Here is a 5481-nt window from a genome sequence, read left to right as displayed (position 1 = left end):
TATTTGGTGTTTACCACTCCCGTAAACCCAAACAAATCAGGATTGTCTTTGACAGCAGTGCTAAATACGAGGGTGTATCACTGAACGATGTATTGTTAACAGGACCAGATCTTAACAACTCACTGCTAGGCATCTTAATACGCTTCAGAAAGGAAGCTGTTGCCGTTACAGCAGACATTGAACAGATGTTTTACTGTTTCAATGTTCATGAGCAAGAGAGGAACTACTTGCACTTTTTTGGGTTCCGCAACAATGACATTTCCAAGGATATTGTGGAGTATAGGATGAGAGTCCACGTCTTTGGGAATAGCCCATCACCAGCAGTAGCCATATATGGCTTGTATCAGTCTGTTCTACGCAACGAACCAGACTGATCCAGATGTGAAGCAGTTTGTTACACGGGACTTCTACGTGGATGACAGACTCAAATCCCTTCCTACCATTTAAATAGCTGTGTTCGTACTCCAAAGAACTTGTGACACACTCACAAAATCAAGTCTCAGACTGCATAAAAATCAGCCAACAGAAAGGAAGTACTAGAGGCGTTCCCTTCCCAAGATCATACTAAAGATTTAAAAAACTTGGACTTTAAAGCCGATACAGTCCTCATGCAAAGCAGCCTATGTCTCCTTTGGGACCTAGGTAGAGACTGTTTCACCTTTAGAGTATCAGATGAAACAAAGCCCTTTACTAGAAGAGGGTTTTTTTTATCAACAATTATCAGCCTTTATGATCCATTAGGTTTTGTAGCACCAGTCACTATACAGGGAAAGTCTATTCTGCATGAACTTACAGTGGAAAATGGAGACTGGGATGCTCCATTACCCCCAGAAATGGAAGAGTCTTGAACTCTCTGGAAGGACTCACTTAAATAACTGTCTAACCTGACTATTTCCAGAGCATACACAGACATTTCACCCTCAACAGCCACAAAACGAGAGTTGTGTGTGTTTTTGGATGCATCTACTAAAGCCATAGCTGCAGTGGGTTACTTAAGAATGACAGATGCAGAAAGAAACTGTCAAGTAGGTTTTATCATGGGCAAGGTGAAGCTTGCTCCTTACCCAGATCAGACCATACCAAGATTAGAACTTAGTGCTGATGTGTTGGCAGTGGAACTTGCAGATTTAATTGCAGATGATTTTTACCTTAAGCTAGACTACACTACATTCTATACATACAGTAAAGTAGTCCTAGGTTGCATCTACAATGAGACTAGGAGATTTTATGTCTATGTTAGTAACCAGGATCCACAGATTTTCTCAGCCAATCCAGTGGCATTATGTAGCTAGCAGTCAGAACCCCGCAGATCATGCTACTCGTTTTGCTCCCGCATACCAGCTGCCCCTTGGTAACTGGTTCACTGGCCCTGACTTTTTGCTGCAAGACCAAAGGTTCCCAAAGGACTCTTACGATCTAGTAGACCCTAGCATTGACTCAGATGTTAGATCTCATGTAACTACTCTCCAAACTACAGCCTCTACCAGGTAACTTGGTTCTGATAGATTCCGTAAGTTTTCCACTTGGAAGTCAGCCACACATGCTCTTTCTAGACAACTGCATGTTATCCACAACTTCAAATCACCGCCAAGCATGAACAGTTGCTGCCATGGTTGACATTACTGTGAGACAGGATTCACGGTGGACGAGTTTAAACAAACTCAAAATATTGTGATTCAAGCAGTACAACAGGATGTGTATTCTGAAGAGATCAAGTGTGTACAAAAAATGAGAAGCTACCTAAAACCAGTCCTCTCAAGAATATGGACCCTTATCGGGATGAAAATGGACTCCTTAGAGTAGGTGGACGCATCACCAACTCAAATTTGACCCAAGGTGAGAAGAACCTGCTTATAGTTCCAGGCCACCACCATGTTGCAATTCTTCTCATAAAGCACTACTCATAAAGCATCATCAAGGTCGCCTGTTTACTGAAGGAGCTATACGCTCTGCAGGATGGTGGATAGTGGGTGGCAAGAGAAAGGTGAACATAATCATCTGTCATTGTGTAACCTGCAAAAGCCTTTGTGTCCCTCTAAGCGCACAAAAAATGTCAAACCTCCCTCCAGACCGACTTGCAACAGACCCTCCATTCACAAATGTGGGCTTAGATATGTTTGGCCCGTGGTTTTTGTCTTCCCGTCAAACCAGAGGAAGAGTGAACCAAAACAAACGGTGGGCTGTCATATTCACATGCCTGAGTATTAAGGCAGTTCACACTGAGGTGGTAGACTCACTCGACACATCTAGCTTTATTAATGCATTAAGACGGTTTCTGGCAATAAGAGGACCTGTTAAAACTATTCGTTCTGATCGAGGCACCAACTTTGTCAGTGCATGTAAGGAACTAAAGATCTCCTCAAACTTGGACAATACAGCTGTACAGACCTACTTGAAAGAACATGGATGTACTTAGACTTTTAACCCACCAAATGCTTCCCACTTTGGTGGATTGTGGGAGAGAATGATTGGCCTGGCCCGGAGAATATTGGACTCTGTTTTTCAAACTCAACACCACAAAGCTAACTAATGAAGTTCTCAACACCTTAATGGCAGTGGTGGCAGCTATTATAAATGCTAGACCTCTTGTCCCAGTTTCTACAGACTCGAGTGACCCTTCTTGACCCCAGCTGCTCTTCTGACTCAGAAGATTATCCCTCTTCAGGCTCCAACTGGTAACTTCACGGCGTCAGATATTTATAGACACCAGTGGCGACAAGTTCAGCACCTGTCAAACACCTTCTGGGACAGGTGGAAAAAAGAGTACCTTCCTACACTCCAGTCACGTTACAAGTGGCAACCCAACCAACCTAACGTGAGCTTATGAATTGTTGTACTCAAAGACAGTCAAGTACCAAGAAATGAATGGCCTCTTGGTCTTTTAACTCACGCCTTTCCAAGTAAAGATGATAGCGTACGCAAAGTAGAAATTAAGGTAGTCAAATCAGATGGTTCAAAGCTGTTAATAAGACCTATCTCAGAGATTGTAGTTTTGGTTCCTTCATAAAATATCTTATAATAATAGCAGTCAACCTACTTCACATATGGGGAGCAATATTATAGGCAGAAACATGGGTGTGCTATGGGGTCTCCAGTTTCTCCTATTGTTGCCAACCTGTACATGGAGGAAGTAGAAAAGAGAGCCTTGACATCCTTTTCAGGGACACCACCAAGTCATTGGTTCAGGTATGTTGACGACACCTGGGTTAAAATTAAATCTCAGGAAGTCCAACATTTTACTGACCACATCAACTCTGTGGATAAATACATCAAGTTCACATGAGAAGATGTAAAAAATGGCAAGTTGGCTTTCTTGGACTGTGAGGTCTCAGTCTCCGATAGAGGACATTTGCAAACCGAGGTGTACCGCAAACCCACCCACACAGACCAGTATTTGCAGTTTGACTCCCATCACCCTTTGGAGCACAAGTTAGGAGTCATCAGGACTCTGTATCACAGAGCAGACAGCATCCCCACTAACTCGGGAGCCAGGCAGAAGGAGAAATCCTACACAAAACAGGCTCTAGAGCAATGTGGATATCCTAACTGGGCCTTCCTGAAAGCAGAGAAGAAACCCAAACAGGACCCCAGTCAGCCATCAGGTGAAAAGGAGGAACACAGACCAGTGGTCATTCCGTATGTTGAGGGAGTATCAGAGAAACTGAGACTTTATTTTCTAAACATAACGTCCCAGTGGCTTTTAAACCCCAAAATACATTACGGCAAAGACTGGTTCATCCCAAAGATCCAGTCCCCCGGCACAAACAGAGTAATATTGTGTATGCTGTTCAGTGTCAGGAGGGCTGTGATCAGTCTTACATCGGGGAAACTAAACAGCCACTGGCCAAAAGGATGGCCCAGCACAGAAGATCAACATCATCAGGCCAGGATTCTGCGGTCTACACTCATCTCCAGGCCAGCGGTCACTCTTTCAGGGATGAAGATGTTCACATCCTGGACAGAGAGGAACGATGGTTTGAGAGAGGAGTAAAGGAGGCCATCTTTGTGAAAAGAAATCGTCCATCATTAAACAGGGGTGGAGGCCTCCGGGTTCAACTGTCCCCCTCTTACAATGCTGTGATTGCTAGTATCACTCAGCCCTCTGTGAATAGTAAATAGCCATCAGTGTGCTAATGATCCATTGTTAGGCTGATGGTCCTTCTTGAGCATGTAATCAGCTGGTTCTGGTTGTCAGCAGCAAATTGGTTGATCCGCTCTGAGAAGGTGCTATTTAAGAGACTGAGCTGAATACAGCACCTCAGACTGAGGAAGTCTCTTGGATGAGAGACGAAACGTTTCTATATTTTTTTGCTTTGTTTTGTTTTTTGTTTTTTTTGAATGTCCAGAGGACCAGATTTAACTTTTTTGGATTTTTCTACCTGGATTATTGAGCATGCATCAGGATATAAAATATCTTGTTTTTCCTAAAGACTCAATTTGTGGCATTTATTTACGCCAGACGAGGAGTGTTCTGTTATGTATTTGTAAATATGCTTGCAGAAACAAATTTCGTCCATGTAGGACAATGAAAAGGGAAAGACTGCCCTCGTGTTTGTTTCGGGTGTTGCAACTTGACAACCTTTTATTATTTTTTTTAACCAAAACTTTGTTGAACAGTGGTGGCAGTTAGACAAGACAGCCATTGTAACAAGTGACATTGTCAACCATTTCATGGTGTCTTGTTGAAAGATTACTGCATGTATCTTTTGTTTTACCATACCATACCAATTTATTTATAGAGCACTTAAAACAGCATGTATCTTTTGTTTTGGGGTTGTATTGCCAGTATGTACTGAAGGATTAGTTTTATAACTTTGTTTTTGTGCTAAATATAGCCCACTAATGCATTATTTGACTTTGAAATTAGTTTTTCTTTGGTATGCAAATTACCTGCGATTTGCGATGTCCAAAATGGCATCTGTAGTGCAAGTTCATACATATAGAAATATTTAGGATGTTATTCAGCAGAAATCCAGTATAAAATTGCACTTTAGGCTGCACATATGTGCATTTTGTTTGTTGTTTTTTCTTGCTTTCAGTTTCGCTGTGGAATTGCATTTTATGCTGTGCATATTCACATTTTAATTGTACTATTTGTTCTTTTTTTTTTAGCTTCTCCCTTTTGAATGTCATTAAACCTACTGACAACGGTCTTCGGTCTCCAGAGTTGTGATATGATAAAGGTGTTAAATAGTTTTTGCATCAGACATGCACCCGTAACTGCACAGGCGATTTTATTTATTTATTTATTTTTTAAAGGGTGCATGCACACCAGCCCTGTTGTCCCAAACTCTAGTCCGTTTGCCTAAGAAGTCCGGTTCATTCGGGGAGGTGTGAACGCACCATCGAACTCTGTCACGGAACAAAAGGGCGAACTCTGGCCCGGTCTAAAACCTAGGTCTTGGTCCAGTAGAAGGAAACTCTAGTGCGGTTCAAGTATAGTATGAAAGCAAGCAGACCGGGCACTGCTTGGCAAGCAGG

The sequence above is a fragment of the Nematolebias whitei genome, chromosome 8 (assembly GCF_014905685.2).
Source record: "Nematolebias whitei isolate Nwh7 chromosome 8, NemWhi1, whole genome shotgun sequence".
NCBI lineage: Eukaryota > Metazoa > Chordata > Actinopteri > Cyprinodontiformes > Rivulidae > Nematolebias > Nematolebias whitei.
This window is presented reverse-complemented; position numbering follows the sequence as displayed.